Source organism: Poecile atricapillus, chromosome 3, assembly GCF_030490865.1.
Source record: "Poecile atricapillus isolate bPoeAtr1 chromosome 3, bPoeAtr1.hap1, whole genome shotgun sequence".
NCBI classification, from domain to species: domain Eukaryota; kingdom Metazoa; phylum Chordata; class Aves; order Passeriformes; family Paridae; genus Poecile; species Poecile atricapillus.
This window is the reverse complement of record NC_081251.1, coordinates 24,703,258-24,717,713: the sequence shown is the minus strand read 5'-3', so window position 1 is coordinate 24,717,713 and position 14,456 is coordinate 24,703,258.

Genomic DNA, 14,456 nt, shown 5'->3' with positions numbered 1-14,456 from the left:
TGTTCTGCATTTGTTGGACATTTTAGCAGGTGATCTTGTTGGGAAGCAAACCACATGAACACAGGCACTTCAGAGAAACAGACTGCTGTGCTGGCAGTAGAGACAGACTGTGAATGCCTTCCTTCCTTCCTTCCTTCCTTCCTTCCTTCCTTCCTTCCTTCCTTCCTTCCTTCCTTCCTTCCTTCCTTCCTTCCTTCCTTCCTTCCTTCCTTCCTTCCTTCCTTCCTTCCTTCCTTCCTTCCTTCCTTCCTTCCTTCCTTCCTTCCTTCCTTCCTTCCTTCCTTCCTTCCTTCCTTCCTTCCTTCCTTCCTTCCTTCCTTCCTTCCTTCCTTCCTTCCTTCCTTCCTTCCTTCCTTCCTTCCTTCCTTCCTTCCTTCCTTCCTTCCTTCCTTCCTTCCTTCCTTCCTTCCTTCCTTCCTTCCTTCCTTCCTTCCTTCCTTCCTTCCTTCCTTCCTTCCTTCCTTCCTTCCTCCCTCCCTCCCTCCCTCCCTCCCTCCCTCCCTCCCTCCCTCCCTCCCTCCCTCCCTCCCTCCCTCCCTCCCTCCCTCCCTCCCTCCCTCCCTCCCGCCTTCCCACCTGCCTCCCTCCTTCTCTCTTCTCATGGAACAGTTTTTTCCCTTCGTCTCTCTCATGAAATATGCCCTGAGAGTAGAAAACCACCAGTCTTAATGTTTATTTACTTGAGTCATCCTGGCCAGTTGAATTCCAGATTTTGCCCATGAAGATCCTCTGGTATCTTTCCTCCTATAATAGTATTTCAAGGTGGAACTGCTGCTCCCTGGCACCAGTACTAAGTAGTTTCTGAGAAGCAGATGGACTATTATCAACTAAATAGTGAAGACTATAAATGAGCAAGTAGAAACAAGCCAAGACCAAGAAAGGAAGAGTGAAAGAAAAAGCCAAGGTTAGAAATCTATACAGCCATAAACTTCATTGGAGTGATAAGGGTGGTGGACATCAGGCAGTGAGGTGAAAAGGATCACAAAAGAAAAATAGATACTTGACTGTATTTTTTTTATGAACAGAATGAATTAATCAGTTACCCTTATAAGTAAACTTAATGATGTTCCACAATGCATTTGCAGCACCATGTTTCCTTTAGGTCTGTTCTTGTCTTAGCACCAATTCAGTGATGAATTGTAGGTTAAAGATTCAAAAATAATTTTAACATAAGAGATAGTCCTCAAACCTGCTGCTAAATTTTTGAACTGGAAATAGGAGAAGCATCCAGCAATTACCTTTATTTAGGGAACCTCAGGCATTTTTCTCTTTGAATGTAGAAGGCAGGATCCTGTTAAGCAGGATCTTGTTTTAAACAATGCAAAAATTTGCAAAGGTATTATTACCCCAATATAAGAAGAGTATGATCAACACTATTGATTTATTAGCTGACTAGCACCATTAGAACAAGTCAAAGCTAAGATAATTTGCTCTGTAGTGATCAGATAAAAATTAGCTGTTGCTTAGCTCATGCCATCTTCATTATTAATATCTACCAATGCAGAACATATTTGAAGTGAAATTCTGATTCTAGTCTCATTCACTCTACTGTAAATTAGAAGTATCTTCATTCATGTTACTAGAGTTATGCTGCTGTAATATAAATTAGAATAATAGAATTCATAGTTGTTCAAATTCAGACAAACTGAAAGCAATATGAGAATCTGATTCTCAGTGATAACTCTGTTGTCCAGCTGGGAACAGAATTGCCTAACATCATTCCTATATGTTAAAGATATAATTTGCAAGGGTGTGCAAATACATATGTATAAAAGTACACTGCTGCACCATGCTTTTCTTAGTCCATGTGCTTATTAACAGCCAAGTACTAAAACAGGTTTTAAAACATTTTATTTATTTTAGAAAAAAAATGGGTTTGATATGAAAATGAATGTGTACCATCTGCAGTATTCTCTCCTCCACCAAGTCTACAAATATTTAAAAGCAAACACATTTAATGATCAGGGCACAAATCCAAACATAGATACAACAAATTACAAGGCACCATTCTGGAAAATGTCTCTGAATTGTATATGGAAGTTGAAAAAGGGATGTCTGTTAATATTTTTTTTTATTAAGTCGAGGAATGCCCAATGATAATTTCAGTCTGCAAGTTTAAATATGTAAAAAAAAAAAATCTCTTTACTTCATAGATATATATATAAGCACTGAAAGACTCTTTTGAAGAAGCTAAGACAAATTTATTACAAGTCCATCTAAGCTGTTAAATTAAGCAGTTTGATTGCTACATTGCAGTCAAAAGTTCTGAAGCCACAGAAAATATAACTTGAAATAGAACTTTTTCTTAGAATTATTTTGCCTGAATCTTCTTCTGACCCATTTGGAAATGGCAGAGGATCTGTGGTGTGATCTGAGATGAGATACATGCTTTCATATTAAGTATTTTGTGGAACAAGAAGGAAGAGGAACACAGCTTTTAAAAAATAAATATTCTGGTCATTTTAAAGGAAATAAAGGCCTTTCAAATGAATTCAGCACAAAAAAATGTATATTTTATTGCAAGGTTTTCACGGTGATTAGAGCATTGGATCTGCCCTTAGCAACATGGTGCAAGGAACAGTCTCTATTCTGCAGATTGTACGTTTTAAGCAGATGAGAAAGATTAGGAATGGGAAGTAAACAGTGACAGAGATGGCTCTAAGGGACTTAACATTTTCAGCATCATCAAAGCTAAATGACCCCAACATGTATTACAGGCCTGTGACCTGTATTTTTTCGATTTGGATTCACTGGCCTCCTGAGAGAAGACCAGAATAAAATAACTACATTGTGCTATTGCTTTCATCAAACTGGTTCTTACTTTGTTCTCTAACCCTTCCTGTAGCCTAAGGCCAGCAAACCCTTCAGTCATGGTTACATCTCTGGCAGTGGCCAGGAATAGATGAGTAGAGGAGAACATAAGGGTAAGGCAAGTTTGCAATGATACTTCCCAACTTTCTATCTTTGAGCAAGCTGCAAGTTAGCAGCTTCCTGAGGCAAGTAATTATGTCTAGCTAACAAATCGGTCTTCACATGTTTTTCCCAACAATTTTGCTTAATTGTTTCCTGACCCCATCAGAACCTCTGGCTTCCACTGAAGCTAGAAGCAATGATTTCCACAGTTTGTTACAGTGCTCCTCCTTTGCTACCTTTAAAAGTGTTCATAAATAATTTTATTTTAATTAGTTTGTTCCTCATACAGTGTAAAAATGGCGTATTTCCCTTTCCATTTTTTCCATACCATTAATGATGCATTTTTCTTCAGTCAAGTCCTCCTTGGAACTATCTCCATTTCAGCAATCATTTTATTTTTTCTAATTAACTTAGCATAACAGAAAACTTTTTTACCTTCTATATTCTTGCCCTGAATCATCTCTGATCTGTTTAAATAAGGTCCAGTTAACTCAGTGGGGTTTTTTTTTCTGTCACTTGTTTGAATTTTGTTTGGTTTGTCCTATACACTATGTTTCGTTTGAGTACAGCATTCTGTAACCACCAGATTAATCATCTCAAATGGCACACTTTTTGGAACATTGGCTTTCAGATATTAAAGTTAAAACGTACCCATTTTTATTTTAAGCTTCATCAATAGATTTTCCTTGGATAGACTGTGTTCCTAATATCAGATTGATCTTTTATTAAAAACTTTTATTAAAGTTTTGCCCATTCTTAACAAACTGACTCTGCTCTTTATGCCATTTCTTGACACTGCACTCCATCTAGCCCTGTTCATGGTGCTGAGAACATTTCTCTGGTCATCTTCACTCAAAGATTTTCTATAATCTGTTGCTACTATTCTATAATATGACTTCTTGAGATTTCAATTTTAAAGTTAAGTTTTCAGAGAATGAAAGAGAAGTATTTTGTCATGAGAAAAGTTCACAAAGAATCCAAAGCATTTGTTTCCATGTCATTGTTCACCCCTTGCTATTTTGTTTCTTAAGGTGTGATTTCATTTTCTGCTTAAGTATATATATTTTCACATGGCATTTAAAGATTTTAATGCTGCCTTGACAGTTTCTTCCATGCCTGCTTTCTTTTTCTTTTTCCTAGCTAAATAAAATTTTCAGCTAGGTAACAGGGAAGAGCCTAATTTCCTCCTGTTTTCAATGAACTGGTGCAGGAATATTTTTCTCATTCATTCAATGAGCTTGCATGTGGGTATACATTACTTTGGACTGCAACATGCAGAACTTTGCAATAATTTACCTTATTGTTACAAGGTTTCAAGTGATAGAAAAACATGTTTTGCACATCAGAAATTGAAAATAGGAGGAAATTAGACCATTCCCTGTTACCTAACTGAACTAGCTCCCCAAATATTGATCATTGCTTTCTCTTTTTGTCTCTTACTATCAGTTGCAGGTTTCAGTCTTACCTTGACTGGCTGTGCATTAAAGAATAGTATTATTACCCAGTGTCCTATTAGACAGTGGCTGGCTGAGATTTTTACTTTGCTAAACACCGTAAGCCAGCAATTCAACTTGAAAAAAACCAGCCCCAAAATGTCAAAAAGAAAAGGAAATATTAAAATTTCTAGATACAGATCAACATTATACTGCAGAAATTACCCTAGCCTGAATATCAGATGAGCCTTTTAGTGAATTAAACCCACATTTTTTCATCTCAGTCAACTAACTTCAGTTTTCATGCCTGAGAATACCAGTACTTACTATGACAGATTTTTTCTTTTCCCTTTGCCACTTGACAGTATTTGAGCCTCAGATAATTAGAGTTCTGCCTTTCCTACTGTAAATATGTGTGTATGCTTTGCAGGAAAAGCCTGTTATCTATGGGGGGGGGTGAAGGAAGAAGTCACCTAAGGACCATCTTTGCTGCTGGTAAAGGCAATTGTGTAAGAATCAGAGCTGTGACCAAGCCTATGCAGACTTACCCACCTCTGGTGCAGCACCACACTGGGGCTGGCAGGGGCCTGAATGGGATCAGATGTGTGACAATACACACATCACTGTTGATTTGGGCCATTAGATAGAAACCCATCAGCACACAAACCTTCCATGTGTTTTTTTTTGTATTTATAAGCAAGCTGCCAACTCAGAGTCATATTATTAAAAAAACTATTATCATCTCTCACAATACTGTTACATGTCAGGGCACCAACACTGAAAAGGAGAAAGACTTGTTTTCCTGTGAAGCTGAAAATGTGAGGCAGTGCTTAATATGCTTTGAGTGATGAGTATGAACCAGGAGATTGTAGCAGACTTGCACCTTTAAGTTTCTTTCAGGAAGGCTTTGGGGGTGAGGATGTCTCAGACTCTGCAATTCTTCCAGTGATTGTGAAGATAAATAATCCACTTCTATGAGATTCAAGACTATAAACAAGATTGAGTCTGTGATACTTTTCATTCTTTCCTCTTCTAAATTGTAATTCTATTGGCTGCACATTTTTCATTTACTTCTATAGAACAGCTTGCAAACAAGGCATCCTTTTCTCAGTTTAATTTCAGCTGGATCAGATTAATCAAGATACTCAACTAAAGATCTAAATATCTCATGGCAAAGCATGAGCAGAGCTTGGAAAAGTATCATTTGAAAAAGCACTATTCACTTTTTCCCTTCCAGGTTTTCTGCCTGTTTGAATTCTCAGACCTTCTCAGATGTTTATCGCTCTTTCTTTAGTGACTTTTTCTTCTGACTACTTCAAAACTTAAGGTGTGAAGATAATTTCTTATGAAGCACAGCTAACTCTTAGCATTTTCAACTTGATGAGAATTCTGTATATTTATACACATCATAGTCTGTTGCTTGCAATCACCTATAGAAAACTCTGTCATCATTTAACCTCATCTTCAAGTTACTCATATACAAACTGAGTTCACAGAATTTCCTTAGTGTGAATATCTGTAAAAACATAAATTTTAGGTGCTATGAGTGAAGGGGGTGAATGATGGCAAGCTTAACACATAAATTTATACAAGTTACCTAAATCCTGATACTGGTGCACTGAAAATATTCAGACTGAGTCCACTGAGTCCAACCTAAATGTCAGAACATGAAAAATCCATCCTTTCCTTTAACAATTTTGTTTCTGTAAATTTGCTTAGTCTTTCAATTTGTGTAAAAAAAACCCACAAATTATTCTGGCTTCAGTATATCAACTCACATCTACAATTATCTAGAGTTGATATATAACTTGTGTAAATACTTACGTATTGTTTTACAGGACTTATAAACTGCTCCTTCATTTTCCATTGTTCTTCCCAGAGAAGAAGACTGAGCTGGATCATGAGATGGAGAATCTATGCTGCAAAACGAGCTGTTGTAAATGCACCCCAAATTATTTGTTTGTTGTTGAAGTCTACTGAAATTCTCTAATTAATATGTATATTCAGGCAGAAAGGACAATTAGGGAAAAAATACAAGAGTATGGTATAATTACACAGATCAGTGTTATCCCATCAGTAATACTGTTGGAAGTGCTAGTGAATCTATCATTCAAAGTGCACATGGCAGGTCTTGAAGACCTTTCTAAAAAAGTGGTGAGAATGATAAACACCATGAGAGTTTCATTGCAAAATTAGAATATTTTACCATAGGAAACAGATCAGAAAGAATATCAGTACATGTGTCAAAAATGAACAGTAGGACAAAAGCAAACTACGTGTTTCTGCTCTAACTCATGGCATGAGAAGGAATCACCAAATGAAAATACTAGTGGGAAATAAAGGATAGATCCAACAGCTTTTCTTCCAACAAGGTCAAAATAGACTGTAAAATTAATTAAGGTAAAAAAATTCAACTACCTTTTAGAAGGTCTCATAATCAATATAATTAGGAAGAATATCCAGGCTAATTAGAACTAAAGGTTTGGCTTACCTTTCCTGTGTTACAAATTATGTGAGATTTCTGAAGTTTCTTGTGGAAATCCTATTGCCCATAAATTAACACACTATGGAATCCACTAATAATGTAATAAGATGCACATAAAATGAGCTAAATTTCTTTTCTCCACAAATCCAGCTTACTGTAAGTAAGCCAATTATATCCAGATTAACTATATATCTCCTGTTACAAAATCACAGTAAACATGGATGATTACAGTTGAACTGAGTGGTTTTTTTTAAGTTACATTATTATTTGAAAAACAGTTTAAGAAAAGTATATTCCATCTTGAATATAAGATTGCAACATCGGTGAATAATTAAAAAAACAGGCTTCACTTCTGGCTAAAGATGAAAAAATGTATGCATCAGAATTATGCCCAATTTACTTTTTATATATTTTTAATGTATTTGTAGCTCTGCAGACTATCATTGTATAATTATATGGTTTCTTAGCTAACTCCAGTACTTTTCCTACCCTGTTAGAAAACACATTCCTGGAATCCTATTCTAATCTCACTTCTTCAGTAAACCAAGGCTGTTTCACTTTCCCATTCAGACATTGTTTATTTAGACATAAACAATGTAGGGCCAGAAGCAAGTGGAGGCTTCAGTAGGGAGCTGAACCAAGAGGGGAATTACTTCTTTAACTGTACTTCTAATTGGGGAATCTTGTCAATTATGCTAATTTACTAAACTTAGAAAGGTGTAGAAGCCCTGTATCACATGTGTGTTTTATCATTTTTATCTTGTTTGGCTCTTGATTTTAGGGGCTAAGAGGCAACAGATATGCAGATTAATGCCCCCCAAATTTGTACCTCTGTGTTAGGCAAGACAACCTCACAGAACTGTAGTAACAATATATTCTTAAAGTCTGTACTTGGGTCTTACTCAGCTTTCCTTCTGCAGAGAGTATGAGAGGCTAGCATAAGTTACCTGGAAACTGTCCTGAATTGCTCTTGAGTAATTCAAGATATTTGTGCAGGAAAAAGTCTCCTCCTCCTAGATCCATTGACAGAGCTTAATATCGCAGGCTGAGAGCACACTGGATAGAAAGAAAAAGGGTTCACACTGCCTCCTGTACATCATCCATCTCCTAGGAAACTCGTTTTTAATTCATTACCCAGAAACTGCTCCCTTGCCCTGTTAGAGACAGTGTAGTCAGATAATATTTCTCCACGCTGTGGAAAGGAATAAGTTAAGAGGGAATGTGCTTTACCTAGGAGCCAAATGCTTCCTTTTGCTATCAATGCCATCACAAGCAGCACTACAATGTTGGGTTGTACTTTATTTCTGTAATACTGAACTGTACTATCTTGTGACTTCCAATACTTTTTATTCCAGTCTGTAATTGAAGATGTGAATTTTCTACATATTGATTATTTCTTTTCTTTAAATATTGTTATTCTCCATGCCCTAAGGAAAACAGCTTCTTCGCTGGTTTACAAGATGCAGCATTTTTTGTTGTTATTATTATTATATTATTATTCTACAACTTTCCTAGTGACCAGTTTTTGAACCAAAATTTTAGATTTTCTCTGTAAATAATGTTTTTCTGGAGAGACATTCATACCCAGTTAAAAAATAAAATTAAATTATTATTTGCATTTCATCAAAAATACCAAACTTGAATGTTGAGGAAGCTTCCCATTTTATCAGAATTTATGTAATTTTTTTAAAACTTACACTTATCTCTGCTGACTTCTCTTTGTATTTTTATGTTAAAGTTAACATTTTTTGAGCAGTAACAAACAAATCAAACATGAGTTACTTCAAAATTGAAGTACTCACATAATTGCAGTTTCATTTTAGAATTAACGGTTTGAACAGACATCTGGAAAATATATCACACACAGGGGGATGTGCCACAGATCAAAGGTAGTACCTTTCAGTTGTTCACCTCTGCTCCACGTAAATAAAATAAATAAATGTTAACCAGTGTGAGAAAAGTTCTGCTGCTTAGAGTAGAAGCTGGCTTCAGGTGAGCAAAGTGTTTACAGTCTGCTTGTCTATGTGCTTGCCCTGTAGTTCCTATGCATGTGTCTAACTAATAAGTGAAGCAATGAATGCATCTATAATTTATTTAAATGGGGTCAGGGGCTGTTCTCTGGTCCTGAGACAGTGGGTCACAGGCTAGAAATGTCAACACTACTTTGCTCTCAGCTTTGGGTCTTTTGATGGCCTCTCTACTGGTCCTGGTTGTTACCTCTGTCTCTCTTTCCTTGCCTCCTTTGGGCTCTGCTCTCTGTGGATATATCTTTTCTTTTAGTCTCTCAGCCTTCTCTGGGCTCAATTCTCTGTGAATACAGCTTTCTATAGTCTCCCAGCCTCCTCTGGGCTGAATTTTCTGTAGATACTGCTTTCTATAGTTCCCCAGCCTTCTCTGGGCTGAATTCTTCTGGGATCCTCCCTCGTGGGGAGTTCCACTTATCTCAGTTCTCATTATTTGAAGTAAACTCTCGAGCTCGTTAGAATCTTGTTTCTCGTGTTTATTGAAGGATCCTTACAAAACTTAACAGGTCTCTCCAGGCTGGTTACAAGGTTAATCTTTGCAATTTGGTACATTTCTTTCTTCTGATGGTACAAACAAGGCCTTGTGGCACACTTCATGTCTGATACACAAAATGTATCAGACATGAAGTCTACGCAGTTCTTTTATCTTTATACTTATTTTTATCCAATTAACAATAGACACGTGTATTATTTTTCTTAATGACCCAATGACCCATCACCTCTGTGATGCACTGCGGCATTTTCTATCCAATTGCTAACTATTACCCAAAAACCTCTAGAAGAACATGAAGAAGAAAGAAGAAAGACAAGGGACGACACCCTAAATCCTCCATATTGTCTCTTATTCTCTAAACTACTTTTTCACCCAGTGATTTAAGAAACTTTCTAATCTACACACCTACACTTTCTTATCTAACTTTATCATTTGTTTTCATGTATCACTATGAAAACATGCTCATGAATTTCATATTATATGAAATTCAGTGTTCTCTTGAATCCCAGAACTAAACATTAAAAACAAGGGCACACAGTCTGTATTTCAGACTCCAACACTGGCTGTATTTATGTAGTAAACTAAGCAAAACCTTTGCAGTGCCTCAGTATGGTTTGGAGGTTAAATTAGGGCAGGAACCATTTCCAACATACAGTTTTCAGGACACCACACATTTTCCAAAGAAGAGTTTATCTCTGCTGACATGAGCCACGCCAGGTTCCTGTCTTGTGTATTTGTCCCTGGATCTTCTTTGTTGCACTTCTTGAGGATGAGTGTAGCATTTTTTATTTTTACAGTCAGTAAAAATCTTCCTTGATTGTTGTGACTTTTTAAAGATAATAGAGAAATGAACAATGCCAGTCAATGTCAATGAAATTGCCAGTTCCTTTAACATCACTGGATTCAACCCATCCCAAATTGAATTTAAAACTTCCTCAGCAGTAGTAAATAATGTCATTTTCACACCCTCTCCAACGAGATGCAAAAGACCTGAGAGCAGACCTTGCCAGAAGAGACTATGAAAAAAATGTCACTGAATACTTTTACCTTTTCTGTGTCCTTTGCCATTAGATGAGCACACTGAGCAGCAAACCCACATTTTTCTTCGTTTTCCTTTTGCTTTACATTAAGAAACTCTTATTTTTATTCATGGACTTCACTAGTTTCAGCTCCAGATAATATCTAACTTTGCTAACTCCAGTCCTAGATGTTTAGGCAATATCTCCATAGTTCCCCGAGTAGCCCATCCCAATTTTCACCTTCTTTTAATTTGTTTTTTTGTTTGGATCAACACAGTGGTAAATCTGCTTTCAGAACTGGACATGATAAAAATGTTCAGTCACTTGATGTGTAAAGCTCAACCTGTACAAACACTTCTACTTCAAATATGCTCATAATTCTTTGAGGAGTTTTAAGTTAGGTCAGAAATCATCAATTTTTCAGAGCTAGCATAAAACATTAATAAATAACCCACTACACAGAATCACAGAATCAGAACTGCATTCATGTCCTTATTTTCCATCTGTGTACAGCCAGTACTGCCAGGTGACCCAGCAGCACCTGGATCTTGTGTTGACGATGGCTGAGCCATGGCCTACAAGGACCTGAGAAGTAAGCAGGGAGCTGCTGGTTGCCTCTCCTGTCGATTCCAGCTGCAGGTCCTGTCATCCATATGACAGGTTGCTATGTCAATATTTATTTCCTGCTGGAATACACACTGTTTACTTACTTAGGATGGATTTTACTTGGAAGAGAAGTGCCTTTGATGTTTTCTATGACAAGTACTATCTGTATTGTGTTTGGACTGAGTTTTCAGTTAAATGAAATTAGGCAGTGCAGGTAATAAATCATAGCCTTTGAAAATTAGAACAAACTCCCTTGTTCTTATTCCAAAATACAGCACTTAAAAGAAAACCACAGTAGCCTAGAAAACATAAAGAAACAGAATTAAAGGAAAACTAGTAATCTCTGAAGAAGTTATTATGGGAGCTGACACAAAAGAAAAATGTGGGAGAGCAAACAGGAAAATAGAGCTGTGCAGACCTATCTAATGGCCCAGAGTCACTCCCACTGTTGGAAATCAAACTCATGTCTCCCAATTTCAAACCTTGTACTTTATACACCAGACCTTTGCATCTCAGAACTACAGGACTGTGACCAGTGTGGAAATGTGGCCTATTAAAAAAAGAGGCATTCACGAGCCTGAGCATTTTAATATATTCTTAACTTTTAAAAGTATATTCTTTCCTTAAAGCAGTAGATGACAGCAGAGCTATGGCTGTGTATGTGTTATTTCAGCTGCTCATCAAAGCCTCCATTCCCTGTACTGGATACCTGTTGAGGGTTACACACAGGGAAGGCTGCTGGAAAGGCTTGAACAGATGCTGCTCTTAATCAGCACCTATTAAGTTTTCTCCTGAGCTCAGTTTGGCTCCTTGGAACATGGAGTCTCTTAGCTGTGTCTAGGTCAGGTGCTCGCAGGGGTGATGTTTAAATGTAAGACATCGTAAGTGCTGGTACAGAAAACCACTGTGCTTCAAGGCAGGCAGCCAAGTACCATCGCCAGCAGCTCACAGCCCTTTGTGGGAGCTTCCATCTGAGTAAACAAGTGGTATTTATCATGAAAGTGAGGCCATGCCTATACTAATAAATTAGTATTCCAGACACAATTCTCCAGAAATTGCATCGATACTACTTAACTATTTTACTCTTCAAATCAGATGTCTTCAAAACACGATGTCCAAACTGTATTTCAATTCACTACTATAAGCCCAGGTATAGTCTGAATGTGTACAGCTCATGTCAGTTAGAGGCCTCTGAAATTTGATGTAATTCTGAATGAAACACAAAGAATCATTTGTGTTTGAAGAAAGGTGCGTGGTGCAGCATCACATGAATATTTCTGTTGATGCATGAGCATGACTAGACAGCTAAACTATTATAACTCAAGGATTTCTGTTAAAAGCAGTTCAGCAGGGTTCTTAGAGCAAGAGGCATTTTAAATTTTTCCACTTGCTCATAGCCTCAAGGCTTGTTCAGTACTAGAAACTAGAATTGCAGGAATGTGTCAGTGGGTCTAGTAAAGCATAGAGAATTGCCATTTATAAAGATGTTTCTTTAAAAAATCAGGAAACAATCTCAATGTTTTGACTTAAAGCCAATTGGTTTTGGTTCCTATCCAAGCATTCCAGAAATTTTTCTTCAGTGACACAAGAGATGGCACAAAGTTCCTAGGGAGCAACTTGAAAAAAATTATTTAGTCAGGAGCTTCAACTATAAGGAAGGAGTACTATAATCTGCGTTACAATCCACATATTTCTCATGTTTATATTGCTCCCAGGAAACAAAGGGCTGTTATCAAATTCTTTGAAGGATTATATCTTCTTATAAAGATGAGAGCCAAATAAACTAGCCATGGGAGGTCTCACCTTAACAAGTACTGGCAAAGATGGGGATGGTGCCGATTCCAGTAATGTATTTCTTTCTGGTATATAAAACTTCAGGTGATAAAATTGATAGGGAATGCCTTAAGGGAAAAAAAAGCCTTCAGCAAAGTCCCCAATAATTCTTCACTTCTATAAAGGCAACAGATTAAAGAGTCACATCTTCAACATAAAACAGATAGCTCTAGGCATAGAAGGGTGTACATACTAAGCACACTGAGATTTACTTCTTCCATCACTCTCCCTTAGGATTAGCCAACAGAACCTTAAAAAAATGAGCATACTTGCATGGGTGCAAGTGACAAGCTTATATTATCTGGAGTGAAAAAGAAAATAAATGCCCTGATTTTATTTTTATTTATGATTACATAAAATCATTTAGTGATGACATATAAAAGAGGCAACAGAGGTCTAAAAACAAAGAGGGCAAGGAATCCAAAGTGATTATGTATTGGGCTGATGGCAAAAATTCACAGCCCACAGAGTTTCTGTGTCAGCCAATAACACAGGAGGCAATGTCTCCTGGGTTATAGGTGTTTGCATAGAGTACAGATGAAGATTGAAGGAAGTACCATCAACTCATGGGAAGCTTACAGCGTGTTTCTATTTGAGAAGAATTTGAAAGTTTTCCAGCATGCTGATGGCAGACATATTTCAGACCCAACATCACTCCATTTCATTTGAAAATAAAAGCTCTTCTATGCATTACCATACAGGCTTAGAAGAGCAAACGGTTGGTTAAAAAATTAAAAAAAGATCTGACCTAAGCTCTTCATGACAAAAACTATTCAGACAGTTATCTATGCCAATGTCTGAGTCCAGGCACTGGAATGTCCATGTCCACAATTCAAAATGGTTAAAATTGTTCTGGAACTGGTTTTCACTAAATAATTCCTCTGCTAAAAAAATTCTGGGGAATTGTTCAGCAGGTAGCACAGGCAAGAAACATTCCCAGTAGAGTCTATAAGTAAAGAATCCTCCTGTCCTGAAGTCAGCTTAACTATACTAAAGCAGCCTAATCCTGACAGTTCTCTTTGGGACTGGAAAATGAACCTGGACATTGTTACTTTGCTGACACAGATGCAACCTGACAAAATTTTGAACATGTCACCAATGTAGATTTCTTTTAAACCTTTCCGTCTAGGAGCTGGCCCTATCTTCTGTTTGTACTGATATATAGAAAAATCTATTTTTCAGATCCTCTGTGAATATGTAAGTAGCATGTGAAAATAATAGTTAAAGTTGCTGATAGTTAAGATACTTCTGTTGGGGATCTCAAGGGACCTAACTTTATTATTTGGATAATGTCATTTAGGTATGATAAAAAAAAAAACCCTTGTAATTCTCCTACCTTCAGCAGAATTATATTTCAAAAATAAGGTTCAAACCATACCATGTTTGATAGTATGTGCTAAATAATTTGCTTTTTCCACTGTCTGACAATCACATCCTTTCAATGAATTATTTCCTAGACAACCTAGTGAGAGTTCTGTGATTTCCATTATTCATTACCTTTTTGAGCTGATAATAGACAGGAACTCCCATGGCCGTCTTCATTTTGAGAATAAATGAATGATAAAAATGGGATTTTTCTTTGTCGTATACACAAAGCCTGTTTTCCCTCAGTACAAGAGGAAAAGGACCTTTCTGGTCATCTTCTCCATC